Genomic DNA, 18,497 nt, shown 5'->3' with positions numbered 1-18,497 from the left:
CGTTGGTCTTGATGGCATACAGACACCGGTAATTAAAAAAATCATTGATATTCCTGGCTCTTACTTACCTCACTTGTTCAACCATTCCATAGAAGATAATTGTTACCCAGATACACTTAAAATTGCTAAAGTGGTACCTATATATAAAGAAGGAAATCCAAACCAACCGGGTAGTTACAGGCCAATATCTGTAGTAAGTGTGCTAAACTGTCTTCGAAAAGCTAATTGCGCAACAAGTTAGAACGGGTGTAGGTAGAAACGTCTCCGGAAAAAAGGTCGCCGGAAGATACGTTCCCGGAAAAAAACGTCTCCGGTGTGCTCACAGGCAACGCTCGAGGTGTCCCCACCGGTATCGACAGGGCGCGGCGTCAGTTGGTGGCGCTGCGCGCGTCTTCACGTGTAAGAACCAGTGCCACGCTCGGTCGGCGTTGCAGTAGCCGCACCGACAAATGAAAGTTTTATCGCAACATTTGCGTGGGTATTGCTGAAATGGCTAAACAGATCTTAAGTGGAACTATATTTTTGTCCTGTCAACATTTTCAAGCAACGTTAATCAATACGCCTGGCACGTCAGGATGAGCACATAGTGTCACTCATGCCTGCAATATTTCCCTTAAAGAACTTATATTACGCTGCACATCCAGCGGTTATACAGCTGTTTCTATTAATACTTAACGTTAATACTAGTAGCATGTGGTGTACTGGCATTTGATTCGTGACAGGAACTTTGGCATTGAAGATTGAATGATGATCGGTATAACGTTTCATGGCAGCCTTGATTAATTGATAGACAGGGGATATGTCATTTTTTTTTCATGTGTTGATAAACCTCTGGGCTCTTCAACTTCATTATTATGCATTCAAGTGTCAGCCCACAGCTGTATGCATTGCAACACACACGTGTAATACCTACTGTGCATGCGATTTCTGTATATGTTTATCTGTATTTTATTTGGCACATTATTCTACACTGTCTATACCTTCATGTACATTGCCATTCAAAATTGTTTATATCATCATCACGAACAGCCAGATTTGATTCTCTGTGTAAATACTGATTTGTGGTGTATTTGTTCGTTGGGCTATATCTTTGTGCACTTTTAATTGTTCTTAATCATGTGCATTTTCTGTCTTGGGCATTTGTCGCTGCTCATATGAATGCCTAATGTGAATTTCTATGATAATAAAACGTTTTCTAAACAGCACCCATTTGCTGCTGTAGCGCAGGCCCTGCGGTTTCACCCGTGCAGCAGCAAAGCATTGTCGAACAGCATCTTGCTGCCGTGCGGCCGGGTAGCATCGCAATGTTTTTGTTGAACATTTTCTCCCCTATAAAAGCTGCATGCATGTTTCTGCGCTTTTTCCAAGGCTGCAGTTGTGATCTGAAGACGCCTCACAACTCACTTGTTCTTCCGTGACAATTAAGGCTTTAAACTTCTGTGCACATGACCGAGCTGACCTGTAAATGTTCCGTTGCACCCTAAAACGGCATGTCAACACAGCTTTTCTGATCTACCTACAGGATACGCATCTTGCACTTGTAAAGATGCACTGTTTTTTTTCCAACTGCTTCCAAATTGACCCAAATATCTGCAACAACTCACTTGCAAGAAAAATTTGAATGAGAAAAAAAAACGTGTGAAAGTATACCTGGTTTAGTCACTTTAGTTAAGCAGGTATATACATATATTGGTGAAACATGTGTCATCACGTATGACAGCATGACCTTTAAGGGTTTTTGTGAGGTAGGGGCTGTCTTACTCCTGGGTCTTCAATGTTCATGTACACAGCTGAAGCGGCTCAACATGCTCAAAGACACCCTCTGCTTCCAGTTCTGAAGATAGCTTTTCGTCTAGCGAAAGCCCTCTTATTATTGGCAAGAGGGCACTCAATGGCCATTAAGGAATTATGACGACCTTGTCTAAGACAATTTCCGTTTTTTAACGCAGCATTGAAGCGCAGTAAAAGCTGAGCCATACTGGTCCAGAAACAGGTGTTTCGCCGAAAACTTCGGTGGCATGCCTTCAAGCCTTTAACATATATTGCTCATCAGATGTGGAGGTAGTCGAGACCTATATGTTGAGACATCATAGTTTGATTCTGGGGACGCTGAGGCCTGGTATAAAATTTGCTTCTGCTTGTCTGAGGCCGACTCCTGCTCTTATTTTATTGATACGGGTATATCGGGCAAACTTGAAAATTTTGTTTTCGAGGACCAGTGAGTTTCAATGTCAGAGAGTCTCTTTTTTGTTTTTTGTCTTTCGGTATATTTTTGATAGACTGGCAGGCAGATTCCACAACAGCGTCGGTACGGCGTTGGGGAATCGATACTGCTAGGGGTACGGATACGAGGGATACGAGGAATACGGACTTTTCCTTTGAAATGGAGCTCACAAACAGCACAGCTCTCATACAGCCTCGTGTTCCAGCACCGGAGGTTGATTTCCCACTGCTTTCCTAGAGCAAGATCATTGGAAATACCGAACTGTGCTATTTTCAGACCCCCTTTAGTATGCGCATAACCAGTCCGTATAAAGACTGAAACCAGTGGGAGGGAAACTATAACCTGCAGTGGGAGCTGCAGGTTATGTAAGAGTGAGAATTCCTTAAATTTAAACTCAGTCTTTAGTCCAGCGCTGGCCTGTGTACCTCTCTGTGTCTGCGTTTTACCGCTGGTTTCAATCTATAGGATGTGTCCCAACTGGCCAGCTCTCCCCTCCAAATAACCAGTCTTCACACCATGTTTGAGTGAAAAGAACAAGGAATTCCAATCCCAAGGTGAAGCACGGATACCGACGCATGTAGTGTAAACAACACTTTCATTTTCGACGGGAGCTTAAACGAGAACCTCAATTGGCACCCCCGTTGAGAAAAACGTAAAGTCGCTTCCTAGAAGCGCTAAAAAAATACAGTAAAACAACAATCAAGCCAGAAATGTGCACAACGCATCGATAGAGGGACAGTGACGGGGCGGCGCAAAATCCAACCTGGATGGATGGAATATAGGAGAGTCCCCATTGAAACGGGGTGGTGCAGTTGCTATCATGGTCATTTTTTTCCTCTATATCTTAATTATTGTTTTAGATTGGTTAGCTATACCATCCTTCTATTCATTGAATTTTGTTTCTACATTGCTAACATTATGTCACTTTTCTGTTTTTAAGCCACCAATCTTCCAACCGTTTTTTGCTAGCTTCAACCGCAAGTACATTCACCCGACCACTGGTATCTCTAAACCCCAGAGCTTCAGGAACAGTGACTGAGCCTGCATCAACTTCAGGGCGGATAACGTTCAATTCGAGAAACAGGGTTAATTGTTTCTGTGCATTTACCACATAGTGCACATGTGTCTTCTACATGGTAAAAGTTCTTAGCTGCGTGTTCTAAGGCACACTGAGCTAGCTTCCAAATGTAGGGCACTGCGTCTTGAGTTATCAAAGAAAGCTTCCTTCCTGATCGGCCTTTACCACTCTCGGTATAGTTCCACACTCTGTTTCTTTTCCATAGAATTTATCCAATTTTTACCTTCTGTGCTTTTCACTTGTTGCTTAACGCTCTTTATTTCTTCGTCCTTGTGACTAGCGTACTTACTGGATAGAGAGAGAGAGAAAGCTTTTAATGAGCATAAAAATCAGTAAAAATTCGCAGGAGCTGGGTGGTCGGTGCCTTAGTTCAGGGCTCCGCTGGCAGCAGCTGACTTGCGGACTAGCTGGATAATCCAGGCTTGCTGGTCCAGGTTGTCGCTGGTCAGGGCTGCCTCCCACTGCTCGTGTGTCGGGCATGTCACTATTAACGTTAGGTCAGGTTTGTCCTGGCATTCCCAAGAGATGTGATAGAGTGTGGGGCTTGCACCGCACCAAGGACAGTAACTCGTGTATTTTGTTGGGCTTGTCTTATTTAAAATTTGAAGATTAGGGAATGTGTTTGTATTTTTCTCCAGTCTATAGCGTCCGAGGAAGGAAGTTGTTTGTGTGGTGGTGAGAAAATTCTTCTTTCTAACCGTAGGTGTTCCAGCCTGTCGCCGTAGGGTCCTAGGAGAGAGGTGAGGTAGGGATGGGGATCCGTCCGGTTTGTGAGAGCTCGCGCTAGATCGTTCGCTACCTCATTTCCTTCTAGGCCTTCGTGTCCAGGTGTCCATGTAATTGTGTGCGTCTGCGAGATGGAACGTAATATTGCACACGCTCTTTTGTGAAGTTTTCCGGCCAGGTAGTCCCTGCAGGCTGGTTGGGAGTCCGTCACTACGTGTGATGACTTCTTTTGGTTGTCTTGTGTTTTTATGGTGACGGCTATTGCCAGTGATTCCGCTTCCGCAGGATCCTTGGCATAGATATAAGCCTGAATAATTGGCCTCTTCTTGTGGTCAACTGCAGCTATTGTGAACCTGCCAGGTTCGCCGTAAGCCCCTATGTCCACGTAGACAACTTCCGCGTCTTTAGACAATTGTTTTTCCAATAATTTTACTCTGGCTTTCCTTCGACCCTTCTGTAACTCATGGTGCATGTGCTTGGGTATCGGGTTCACATAAATGTTGTTTCTTGTGGATGTCGGAATTTGTGATTTGATCTCAGAAGTTCTTAGTGCCTGCCATAGCCCTAGTTTTGACAGAATTTCCCTACCCGCCTGCGTTGTTGTGAGGCGTTGTTTCTGACTCTCTAGAACCGCCTCCTTGAGCTCCTCGAAGTTGTTGTGCACTCCGAGTGCCCAAAGACGTTCCGTTGATGTTGTTGGCGGGAGGTTTAGGGCCGTTTTATAGGCTCCTCTTATGATAGTGTCAATGGCCCTTTTATCAGTGAATCTAATTTCGTGATATGGGAGCCCGTAGGTAATCCTGCTAACGACTAGGGCTTGTACAAGGCGGAGGGTGTCCTCCTCCCTCATACCTTTCCGGTGCCAGGTCACCCTTCTAATCATTCTGGAAATTTGGTTGACTGTGGGTTTGAGTGTTTTGATTGTATAATCCACTCTCAAATTTCTTGGAAACCACAGCCCCAAAACTCTGATCTTGTCCTTCTCTTGAATTATCTGGTCTCAGAGAGCTGAATTTCTCCTGGGGACTTGTAATTTCTTCTGTGTAGTCTGATAAGTTCGGATTTTTCTGGGGAGCATTGAAGACCGCTCTCCCCGGCAAATTCCTCGACTAGGTCTATAGCGGCTTGCAGATCTTCTTCTTTTTGCGCCAAGGATCCCTGAGTAGCCCAGATGGTGATGTCGTCCGCGTATAAACCCAGTCGAAAAAAACTACAGAACTTTGTCCAAAATACGACAAAATATCCTGTAGTTTTGTTGTAACCATCAGATTTTTCTGTAGTTCTGTAGTTTTTCTGTAGTTCTGTAGTTTTTCTGTAGTATATTTCTGTTGCCTGTAGTTCTGTAGTACTTTTCTGTCGTAACTACAGAAATTTCTGATGTTATTACAGAAGGTTATGTCGTCACAACAGGTTTCCCGTCAAAAACCGCACAGAAATTCTGTCGTAACATCAGAAAATTTTCTGTAGCTTTTTCCGACTGGGAAGTGAAGCCAATATCAGTGCTAAATTTATCATTGCTATGTTAAATAGCATTGGAGAGATTATAGAACCCTGCGGTGTACCTTTGTTCGGCATGGGTACTCTTGGTGATCGGATCTCTCCAATTCCTATGGTGGCTGCGCGATCTGAGAGGAAAGCCTTCACGTATTTGAAGATTTTCTCCCCGAGTTGATATTGTTTATTTCGTGCAATATGGTTTGGTGGCCAATGTTGTCGAATGCGCCTTTGAGATCTAGTGCCAGAATGAAATTTTCGCCTTTTCGGGGTATGGTGTTGATGACTTCTTCCCTAATCCGGAAGAAAGCATCTTACGTGCAGAGTCCCTTGCGGAAGCCCAGCATGCAGGAAGGAAAGATGTTGTTTTCGTCGATGTAATTTTGGAGCCTTAGGTGGACTACTTTTTCATAAAGTTTTCCCAGGCAAGAAGTGAGGGAGATAGGACGGAAACTCTCCACAGCCGGTGGCTTTCCAGCCTTTGGTATGGTGATGATATCCGCGTGTCTCCAAGCTGATGGGACCTGTCCCTTCTCCCACAGTTCTTCGTTGATGCACTTCGTTAGGTCTTGCAGATGTTCGGTGCTTAAGTTCCTAATCATAGCGTAGGTTACTTTGTCTCCTCCAGGGGCAGTGTTTCTTGCAAATGTACGGGCGGCTGAGTAGACCTCCGCCAGTGTTATGGGGGAGTCAAGGGAGGGGTTTGGTTGACCCGCATATGAAGTTTGGCAAGCCGGAGTAGGGTCTCCTATGTATTTCTTGTACATTTCATCCATTTTGAGTTAATGCTTTTAAGGTATAGGTATTTAAATACTTTAGCTGCGCCTCTGTTACTGTCCAATTTCCTCAGGCGTTCCTCATATAATATTTTACTCTGACCTTCCCGTACTTCAAAAAATGCACAGCCCATGTCTTCCTGTACCGCCTGATTTGTGATTTTCCCTTGGTAACCCAATGCTAATCGTCTGACGGCTCTCTGATTGATTTTTAATTTCGACTGTACTCTTGATTTTAAGCATTAAACCTCCTTTTCGAAAGTAAGCCCGGGCACCATAATTCATTTCCAAGTACGCCTCAAAACGTGATACCTGTTGTATCCCCACAGGCAACCCTAAGCAACATTATCCTTGAATGTCTTCGCCCTTTTTCCTTAAGTGATTGCTCATGCTTTTCAATGTATGCCGATCCTTCGTTTAACCTACCCCGAGGCATTTATATTCTGCCACTCGGGGTATTTCATGGCCTTGTGTTTTAAAATCCTAAACAATTGAGCCGTTGAAAATTATCAGACCCGACGTAACTGCGCTAAAACAGAAGATTAGAGCGTCCCCTTTGTCACCGCAATACTTAACTAGAGTTTGCAATTCTTCCTGACCCACTGCTAGCAGCACAATTTTGTCTGCATACATTAAATCGGGGAGGCACTGCTCTACCGCCTTTCTACCTATTCTGTATGAAAGATTAAAACCATGTTACTTTCTTGTACCCTCCGTTCTAAATTTATCATATCAAGCATGAACAGCAGCGGTGATAGAGTACAACCTTGTCTTAATCCTTTGCATACCGTAACAGCTTCCGTACTTCTTATGCTTCCCATGTAATATCAACTTTGTTATTGCGGTATATTTCCTGAGGAAATCTGTTATCTCATGACCGATACATTCTTCTTTTATAATGTTCCACAGGAGTTCCCAGTTTATGTTCCCTGTCAGGGAGGTCCAATACCAAGGTCCATTTTCCACTCTATATATTTCGATGCATTGGGTAAGCACGAAAAGGCTATCATCTAAGCGCCTACCATTTCTAAAGCTGTTCTGAAGTTCTCCGAGTATCTTCTTACCTTCTACCTATGATTGCATCTTTATTTCACCGCCTGCATGGCCAACCTGTATATATCAGCTGTTATGGTAATCGGCCTGTAGGATTTTATGCGCAACCTATCGCCTTTCCGTTTATAATCCAAATTCATTTTGCTCTGCCGCCAGCTGCTCGGAATTTGCTTATTCGTTATCATCATCATCATCATCAGCCTGATTATACCCACTGCAGGGCGAAGGCCTCTCCCATATTTCTCCACTTAACCCGGTTCTGTGCTAGTTGAATCCACTTGACCCCAGTTATTCGTTATAACTGTTTCCAAAGCTTTTAAAAACGCTTCCTTGCTTCTTGGACCAAGTTCACTAATCAACTTGATCGACATCTATTCCTGAAAATGTGCATTTGGGTCTAATTTTTTTGCCTTCTTTCGTTTCGATGAGTCAGCTCTAAGCTCCATTGTATTCTGCTATCTTGTGTTGGTTCCTTATTTGCAGAGATTGCACTATCGTCGCTCTTAAATGACACGGCCATAACTGATGTAATGTAGATCACTGCATTGTCTCCTTGTAAACAATTTCCCTCGTTATCTTGAATCCGGTCTTGCTTTCTTTGATTCTTTTTACCTACGTAGTTTATGTGGTTCCAGAATTTTCTTGGTCCTCCTCCAGTGGCATCGTGTATGTCAGCCATCCAGCGATCGGTGGACTCCTTTATTTTGCTTTGGACGAGGGCCTGTACATCAAGTTTCTTTTGTTGATATGATTCCCATTTTTTGTCTATTTCCTCCTGAGATACCTGTGCTTTCTTTGCCTCTCTGTGTTCCCTTGAAGCTGCAAGTCGTTGTTCAATGGCTTTTTCTGATTTCCTTATTCCAATAGCTCCGTGGCTTCCTCTTTCCATTTCAGCGGTTCGCTACATTAACCTCCTTAATTTTTCTCCTTATGAGTAGTTCTATCTGTTCACAATCACAGTCTTCCATGAGGCTTTTCTCTGTTGCTTCCTCTATGTCTGCTATTATCTGCGTTATTTGATCGTCGTTTATATTGTGTTTACTTTTTGTTTAAGTTCCATTTCTCTTTTCATCAAGGGCCTCATCTGCAGACTAATACGTTTATGATCACTTCCCAGGCTACCTGCCCTGTGTTGTCTCCAGCCTCCGTTTTGTGTCTGCTGCGGTTTTATTTTCCTTGCTATAAATTCCCTGCGAGATTTGACAGTAGTCAACAGTCGTCTGCCTGATCTGGAGTTCCCATGTGATTTGTCCCTCACATTTTATTTCCTTATTTACAATACCTAGGTCGTGTCGATCGCTTACAGAAATCTAGCATTTGGTTCCTGTCACAATCCGTGTATCCATTCAGATCGTCGATGTGGCCGTACATGTCATTCACTATAATAACATCGACCATGTCTCCAAACTGGCTTATATCGTCACTAAGACATTCAACGAGATTCTTGTTTCCCTGCCTGCATTGGTGTCATGTGCCTAAATTAACTACCCCCAGCCATGTTCGTATGCCGGCAATTGTTCCTGATACCCAGATATGGTCTTTGCAAGATGATTTTATTCTTTGCCAATTTGTTCCTTGCTGTATCAATGTACCTATACCTCTCCCCTCTATTTTTCCGCTCTCCTTTTGCTGCACCCTTCCGTGGCGTAGCCTTCTATAAACGGCGGATTTTCTAGATCGCTAAGATGAGTCTCGCATAGAGCGTACACAACTATTTCGTCATCCTTCAACTGCTGTTCTATGTCTAGCCATTTCGCTCTCTTTATACCTCCTTGCACTTTATGTAGGTTATCCTAGTCTTAAATCTCTATTTTGTACTTTTCTTTCTCGACCTCCTCTTTTCCATTTTTTGGGCCTCAGCAAACATTATTAATCTTTCTTATGCTTCACTTCCAACTACCCCTGCGACCGGAGCCCTCGCGGACCCCATGAAACAGTTACAGCCCTACCTGCCAGGCCCCAGGCGACCTCTGCTCCCATCCTTCTGTTTAAATGGATGCCATCTCAATGACAACACCTGCCAAAACCTGCGCTATGCACCTTCCTGATTACGTCAACCTCTTCAAAACGCTTCTCCAAGCTTAACTTTCTTAAGTTATGGTTAACTTTCACTACAAAAACGTCCTTTGCAAGCTTTCCTTTCGTTCCTAGAACCTCCGGTACTGTGCACACAATGATCTGCGCTTGCTGTGCTATCGCCCTGATATCATCAACTCCCTGAGCTTAACTTTCCATCACTCCTGCAGTGTCACCATTTAGGACGTCGTTCATTCCCGCGGCAACTATCACCATACTGCGCAGTGCGGAGTTTTTTCACGGCCTTTTTTTGGTTTCTTTCAGCTCGGCTCTCATTGTCATCCCTGGTAAGGTTCCAACTTCAGTTTAGTCGTTCAGTCGTGTCCGACTCTTCGTGACCCTATGGACCATGTCACGCCACGCCTCCCGTCTCTCACTATCTCCCCAACATCACATAACTTCATCTGCAGTGCCTCGAGGATGCCATCTAACCAACGCGTTCGCTGCCTACCCCTTCTCCGGCGACCCTCAACCTTTCCCAACATCAAATCTTTCTCCAGCGACTCCTCTCTTCTCATCAGACGACCAAAGTAGCTGAGCTTTAACTTTAAAATTTGACCCTCCAATGAGCAGTCAGGGTTTATGGTCGACAATATCGACTGATTTGATCTTCTGGCAGTCCAAGGAACTCTCAAGAGTCTTCGCCAGCACCACAATTCAAACGCGTCAATTCTTCGGCGGTCAGCCTTTTTCACAGTCCAACTCTCGCATTCATACATCACAACTGGAAAGACCATAGCACGAGTTATACGGATCTTAGTTGGCAGACTAATGTCTCTGCTCTTTACTAGGCGGTCAAGGCTAACCATTGCTCTCTTTCCCAGAAGCAGGCGTCTCCTAATTTCATGGCTGCAGTCTCCTTCCGAGGTAATCTTGGAGCCCAAGAAGAGAAAATCTGTCACAGCTTCCACTTCTTGTCCATTGATGCTCCAGGACTTGATAGGGCAAGACGCCATGATCTTTGTTTTTTTACTGTTCAGTTTCAGCCCAAACTTCTCACTCTCTTCTTGTACGCGCATCAGAAGTCTCTTGAGTTCCACTTCACTTTCTGCCATTAAAGTGGTATCATCCGCATATCTAAGGTTGTTGATACGTTTTCCAGCAATCTTCACTCCAGCTGAAGACTCGTCCAGACCGGCCTTCCTCATGATGCACTCTGCATATAGGTTAAATAGGCAGGGCGACAGTGTACAGCCTTGCCTCACTCCTTTCTCGATCGGAAACCAATCAGTTAGACCATGTCCAGTTCTGACTGTGGCCTCTTGCCCTTCATACAGGTTCCTGAGGAGACAGATGAGGTGAATTGGAACTCCCATCTCTTGGAGAGCTTGCCACAATCTGCTGTGATCTACGCAGTCAAACGCTTTCGCATAATGAATAAAGCAGAAGTAGATGGGTTTCTGGAACTCTCTTGCTTTTTCCATGATCCAGCGAAGGTTATCAATTTGGTCTCTAGTTCCTCTGCCCTTGCGAAACCCAGCTTGCACGTCCGGAAGCTCCCGATCCACATACTGCTGCAGCCTACCTTGGAGGATTTTCAACGTCACCTTGCTAGCATGCGAAATAAGCGCGATCGTGCGGTAGTTGGAACAATCTTTGGCACTGCCTTTCTTTGGAATGGGGATATAAACTGACCTCCTCCAATCCTGTGGCCACTGCAGGGTTGTCCAAATCTTCTGACATAATGGATGCAGAATGTTAACAGCGTCATGGTTGAGGTTTTCAAGCAACTCAGCTGGAATGCCATCAATTCCGCTAGCTTTGTTCTTACCAAGGCTGGCTAAGGCCCATTCAACTTCACTCTTCAGGATGCCCGGCTCGAGATCAGTAATCACAACCGTCTTATGTTGGGTTTGCACATTCGGGTCCTACTTGTACAGTTCTTCTGTGTATTCCTGCCACCTCTTCTTTATCTCTGAGGCTTCAGTGAGGTCCTTGCCTTGTTTGTCCTTTATCACACCCAGCTTAGCACAGAAGCTTCCTTTGATATCTTTGATTGTCTTATACTAATACTCGCTTATCACCCTTTACACGTTCTATGATATCTCGACTGCGCCTTTCTGATGTAGTAATCTACGGCAATGAGCACCTGGGCGTTTTCTCTCTACCTCAAAACTGTTGGCTCCTGCTTTGGGTTATCTGTGTCCTTCACTCTGGGAATTACATTCTTCCTGATTTCTTCCTTCTTTCCCGACTTATTAGTAGGTACTTCTGAATAATTCTGTCGGTTCGGCCTCGACTGACCTACATTGCTCTTGCCGTCCATGCCAGTTCAGGTCCCAGCCACGTGGTTCGCACTGGCATGTTCGTTCTCGTTGCTTCCAAGGACAATGTGGTTAATTTTTTTTTTTCATTTTATCGATCGGCACTTTTTTGCTGTTGACGAGCGGAGGTCGTCATAGCTTTTCCGCATGTTTCAAGGGGCTTTTAGCGAGCCCAGCTCTTGAAACGGTACTTTGCCACATAAAACAAAGATGGCAGCACGGGTCCCATCGTTGGTGTTTTTCTTGAATGCGATTTGAACACTAAATGGCGGAATTCCTGCATCCCGTTTCCCACGTTTTCAAAAACATGGCATCATGCGTGCGTGGATCTGCTGCGGGAGATTATTCTACGTCGGATGATAGCGCAAGTGATGATGATGCCGTTTTTTGTTCTTCAAGTGGAGAGGATAGTTATGACATTTTTACCGACAGTGAGTCAGAAGCGGAAGACAGCAGCGATGACACGATGGCGAGCTCCCGTGAATGGTGCCGGACAGACCTGGCGGTGCGAGAAGGCCCTCTGCGCAGTGCCATGCTTTGAACGCTAATGCACGGATAGTGGCCTCATCTAGTTTGAACGCATCTAGAAGCAATGGTGCATCTTTTGCACTGCAATTCTGAGTCACTTCGTATTATATGTACCTTCAAGACTTTATTATTTTATTTCTCAATGCTCCTCAAAAATGTAAGGTATGGAGTATTGCACAAAAGGGGGCAGGTAATGACTAATAAAGTATAATTTTCCGGCAGAAATTTTTCTGGGATTTTTTTGTGGTTCAGACACGTTACTGAAGCATTTTACGTAATAAAAAATTTGGCAATTTGGGAACATAATTTTTTATTTTTTTTGGCCCTTAAGGGGTTAATAAACCTAATCCATTTTCTAAGGCTTCCACACGCGACACTTGACTGACCTTTTCTAGTTCAAACCTGTAAAGGCGCGCATTCGGCACGCAACACCAGCACAAAGAGTCAATGCCTTCCGATTCTCCTACCGGGTCGAAGCGCGTTTCCTTGAGATTAACGTGCGCTTCACACTAAGTACACTTTGCCCTTTTTTGGTCGCACATTTAAGCCTATATCAACTGAATTATTTCTACTACGAGTTTTCAGCATATACAGACTGCAAAGGAAAGATACAAAAATAAATTCTGCGAATGCCAATAACCATGGATAAAGAATAATTATCTAAAAAACTAACAACTTAACAAAATAGTTAACGAATGAGCGCCGAAAAAATCTAGCTGCCGGCATGAAAACCAATTGACTAGGACAAAGAGCTAAAATCTATTCTTTAGGCTGGAGCTAAACTCTCCAGCTTAAATCTAAAGAAAGTTAATAAAAGAGAGAATTCATCTATTGGACGCTTTCGGAAGCCCCTACTGTCGCCAGTCGTCCATTTCCGGTAGCCAAGTGCAATCGGAGTAGCGATGAAGCACGCGTCCACACCACACGGATAGGTGGATGGATGAAATATAGGAGTGTCCAGTTTGAAACAGCATGGTAGCAGTTGCTGTAATGCTCATTTTTCCTCATATATTATAATTATTGTTATAGATTCATTCTATTTACTGAATTTTTGTTTCTACATGACTAATATTATGCCACTTTTCTGCTTTTAAGCCACCAATCTTCCGATCATTTTTCGGTAGCTTCCACCGCACAATTATTCACGCGGCCACTGGTGTCTCTAAAACCTAGAGCTTCAGGAAGAGTGACTGCGCCTGCATCGACTTCCGGATGGATACCATTACATTTGAGCATAATAGGGTTAATTGTTTCTGTGTATTTACCACATATTGCACATTTGTCATCTTCATTGTTAAATTTATATTTGTAGCTGCGTTTTCTAAGGCATCCTGATCTAGCTTCAAAAAGTAGGGCACTGCCTCTTGAGTTATCAAAAAAAAGCTTCATTCCTCATCTGCCTTTTCCACTTTCGGTATAATTCCACACTCTTTTTCTTTTCCATCGAATTTATCCAATTTTTACTTCATCTGTTTTATACCTGTTGCTTAACGCTGTCTTTTGTTCATCGACCTTGTGACCTGCATACCTACTGGTTAGTTTCCTTGTTCTTTTTCTCCATTGTGAGTCGACGCTTTTTAAGTATAGGTATACAAATAGTATTCAAATACTTTCGCTGCTCATCTGTTAGTGTTCAATTTCCTCAGGCGTTCCTCATATAATATTTTAGTCTGAGCTTCCCGTACTTCTAAAGATGCCCAGCCCATACCGCCTTCTACCGCCCCATTCGTGGTTTTGCAGTGGGCACCCAGTGCTAATTGTCCAACGGCTTTATGATTTATAGGTAATGTCGACTGTACTTCTGATTTTAGGCACGAAACCGCATTTCCGAAAGTAAGCCAGGGCACCATAATTTGTTTCAAAATACCCTTGAAAACCTCATACGGCTGTGAACTGTCGAGCGCAACCTTTAGTCCAAAATGGAAAGCTTCGACGGCACGTTTGGTTGGAAAGGGCTTCTCGAACTGGCGTGCGCAAGGCAGCGTTTGGCACCACCTCACGTGCGCTTGAATCGTTGTTTTGGTGTGGCTCGCACGTACCTAAAGATATGCACCCGGAGTTTCACCTGCAGCTTCGGGTAGCAAGTGCCCAATCATTAGAGAAAAACTATTCTAATCTAAGGCTAACAAACGACGTATGTCGACGCGACAGAATACGAGGATAAGAGAGGCCTGGCACTGGACCATCACATGTATTGCTTAGAACAAACAGCAATAATAAACGAAGCACGAACCTCACAGGAGGCAGAAGAGGCAGCTGTAGCTCTGGCGATTGGCACGATGAACTCTAAATTCGTCTTTAGCGACTTAAATAAATCCAGTCGAAATTTTGCAAAACATCGAATTCATCAACCAGCAGCCGAAATTATGAAGTCTTTTGATCACTCCAAAAATGCACGTTCGATCAAAATTTTCTGTGTCACCCTGGGTCACACGTGGGTCACCCTGGAAACGACGCGACGCATCAGTATGCTCGAGGATTCATCATAGGCCAGGAGGTGCGTTATCCCGAGGCACCGTGTCACAGCAAAACAGGTCACTGCCGTGTAAAAATCTTAAGGCAAACTCTCAGAAATCGTACATTCCCGTTTCTGTTTGGAATACAGTAGCTACTGAAATATTCGACCGCAGATAGCTGCATAGGAGACGGCAGTGTGAACAGGCCACATTCTGCCTTCGGAAAGCACAATATAGTTATCTAAATTTGTAATATTGTTTTTTATTTTTTAGCTGTTAAACTTCTGTAGTGGTGTCTCAGTTGTAGGGCTCTCGCTCTTGATTGGCGATTTCAATAAACCGCAGTTTCGAACGGCGCTCCTATGCTGTGGGATTTGATTGCGCCTTAAACAATCCTATTCCTCAACGACACCGCAGCCCACCACTACATCATCCGTCACAGCCGATGTCGCATTGATGCGTTAAACCTTGCGTAAAACCAATGCTGTAGAAGGGTTCTGCGCATTCATAACAGTGGTAGTGAGCAAATTTTGGTCTAGAGAAATGCTCGAATGTCTGTGAAATATATCTGTCCAGCATCTAATTGTTACACAAAGTATAATATAATGCAAATAGATCAATGTACTTCACTGCTTGCCCATTAGAATCATTAGAATTCCTTTTCTCCTAAGTGCTGTCTTCCGAGCAATCTCGTCGTTTCTGAGAAGGGGAGCAAAATAGCTTCATACGGCTTAACTATCGGTGTTTTGTTTGGGAAAATATACATTTTATAGTCGCAATGAGACAATACCTATGTTTATTTCGGGCTAGTTTTATATCCGGCCTCTGTTTTGGAAGTAACCCTAATATGATTTGCATAAGATTGAGCCACTGTGCAATAATTACAGTGGTAAAGAAATCTTCAGCATTCCAAATTTCTTGCAAGAACCTAACAGCGTCGATGCGCAGTTTTAAAGGCCGAAGCCTTTCTAGGCTCATGGAAGAAAAATCATAAGGCACTGCAGAATCTGCATTGGAGTAATGCGAAAGCACGGATGACAAGTTTGTGCCAAATAGGCTGTACGTTCACGCCGAGCTGCATATTTAGCACGTTGTTTCGCACGTCTCGCTTCTCGCTTCTCGCTCCTCGGTTGTCTCCGCAGCACGCCGTTGTCAGATGGGGAGGGGGATTGACACCCGAAGGTGCCGTGCCCCAGAGTCACACATACCTCATCAGCTCATTACGACGAGCCGCCTTAGCAGTAGGCGCCATCATAGTCGTGTGCACCGCCTCTGCTCACAGACGACACGAGTCCGTCGCCTACGTATACAACTATATGACGTCACAACACCTGTGGCGCTCCTCGTGGAGAGACCGAGAGTTAGGCCGCCGCTTCATGTGCGCCGCCGCCCCTCGCGAACGGCTCAAGTTGGCCGCCCAGCTCTTCGGCGTGACGTCACAACACCTTTGGCGCTCCTCGTGGAGAGACCGGGAGTTAGGCCGCCGCTTCATGTGCACCGCCGCCCTTCGTGAACGGCTCAGGTTGGTCGCCCAGCTCTTCGGCGTGACATCACAACACCTGTGGCGCTCCTAGTGGAGAGACCGGGAGTTAGGCCGCCGCTTCATGTGCACCGCCGCCCCTCGCGAACGGCTCATGTTGGTCGCCCAGCTCTTCGGCGTGACGTCACACGGGGTTACGCAAAAGGTCATTTCATGTGCACCGCCGCGCTACGCGAACGGCTGAAAAGTGATCTTAGTAATGCTTTCGCAATAAAAATCCCGTGCGCGAGAGCTGTGCGTGAGATCTGTTATATTCCGCGAGATTCTACGAGATTAGTTCTTGTCTAGCTCCCTGCCATCTGCAACGCCACACTTGAACGCACGCCAAGGAACGCCAGGCGACAGGAGCGATGATGTATCATCCAAACTCACACTTGCCGGAGAGTGTGTGACAGATACTGCACCTATCCTTTCCTGTAAGCTAATCATAATTATATGTAGCACTGAAACGAACGCCGATAAGAGGCAAACGACAGATGATAAGAAAGGAAGGGTAGGCTTTCGCCATTCTTCTCTTAAGAGACATCTAAGAGACCCTCTAATTTTTTTACAATCTCTTCGCCGTGACTGATTCGTCTCTTGCACACGTCACTGAAAATGAATAGTTGATAGTCTTAAATTTTGTCAAGAGTGTAAAACTTATCTCACATGGTGAAATTCATTGGCATTGAAAAACATACTTATACTACTAATTTATCACTTATCAACATTACACCCATCAGAAATTCAGAAAATTATATAGAGTCATTGCCGCATTGCTACACTACCAGGTTCTCTGACATTGGTTGCACGAAGCATGTGCCTCGTTGTGCGCTTGGCAAACTCAATCCATTCAGCGCTCTACATGTGAATGGTCAACTTTGCTTTGCGGAGAGGTATCCTGAAGAGTGTCAGCGTAATCTCATTTTCAGGTAATACTTGTGTCTAGTTGTCTGGCCAGAGTTGTTGTACACTCCGTCTACAGTAACCCGCCGGACAGTATGCTGCCTGTGCTACATTTAACTTACTTAATCCTTGAGTCAAATACAATATAATTAACCAGGCTGTCTCGATTCATTCTAAAGTGCTGCGGGTCAGAGCACGAACCTTGTATCTGCATAGGCTTCACACTAAAGTTGACTATAAAGTTGACGCGCACACTGTTGGAAAGGCGATAAGATAAAGAAAGGTGCCATTAGGCCCAATTAATAAGCCCCTGAGTGCGGTACAACACAAAAAGCGTGCAAAGCGAAGCGAGTAAATCTAAAATACGGGTGGTACCATGCCTTGTTTCTCTAAACTCCGTGCTTCTTTTGCTTAATTGGCGAAATCCACGGAATTTTGTTCTGGAATATTGGAACAACCTTGACAGCAAAACACTAATCATTAAACATGCAGAAGGCACGTTTTGATCACCAACAGACGAGCCGTAAACTGAGAAGCATACCTACGCCATGTGCGTTTCTGCGAGCGCCGCTGGCCACTGATCCACACTATCGAAGCGACGTTGGCGCCACCTCTAGGTCGATCTCGCGGTGACCATCATTTTCAACACGTATCGCTGACTGTAATAGCAATCCGGTGCGGAAATGCTATCACTGCGAACGGAGAGCTGCCGGGGTACCGGTTGCGTCACATATTTGATTCGAAAGAGATCAGCCTCACGTAGAGGTCCGTTTGTGTCATCTTGCGGAGTAAATGGTGCGCCAGGGCAGCCCTGTCACAACAGTATTTTTTGTGCATGCATGCCGTTGTCCCACATGCCGCTTCGGTGGTTGGACAACGGCTGTCTTCGCAATTGCAATGGTACTCGACGTAAGTCACGAAGGAAGTGGAGCGAGCAGAGAGGCACTGTGGGCTATACGGTCTATATTACCTCCAGGTAAAGAATTTGACGCTCTCATTTTTAAGCTGCCTTTTTAAGCGTGAGGTCACGCCTGTCACAAGACGTTCCATCCCACAACATACAGCCACATGGTAAACATTGCATGAGACATAAAAGCATTTCGCATTATTATGATCTAGATTTCTTTCCAACGACGGAGCAATCCCACAACCAACAAGAAGATACATAAAAAGAAACACAGTGACGTGATTACCCTTAGAGGAATGTTTCGGATACTTTCGACCACCTGGAGTTCTCACAGTGCACGCATTCCTTGCATTTATCCTCCACTGAAATGCGGCTCGAAACAAGGCGAAACATGCGGCGCAGAAAACTTCAGAGCACAAACCGATTGCTGGGTCTTCATATGAAGAAGAGCTAGGCAGTGGCGACTGCATACCCGAAATAACGTGCATTG

General features: G+C 44.7%; 1 protein-coding gene across 1 annotated transcript in view; it reads left to right on the top strand.

Moving 5' to 3' along the window:
• Positions 1–18,497, top strand: part of LOC146177680 (kynureninase-like) — a 92,249-nt gene that overhangs the window by 33,560 nt on the left and 40,192 nt on the right. The gene's annotated exons all lie outside the window — the stretch shown is intronic.

The sequence above is a fragment of the Amblyomma maculatum genome, chromosome 10 (genome assembly GCF_055883805.1).
Source record: "Amblyomma maculatum isolate TAMU_Amacu chromosome 10, ASM5588380v1, whole genome shotgun sequence".
Taxonomy (NCBI): domain Eukaryota; kingdom Metazoa; phylum Arthropoda; class Arachnida; order Ixodida; family Ixodidae; genus Amblyomma; species Amblyomma maculatum.
The sequence above is the reverse complement of the archived record's forward strand: the minus strand, read 5'-3'. Positions and strand labels throughout refer to the sequence as shown.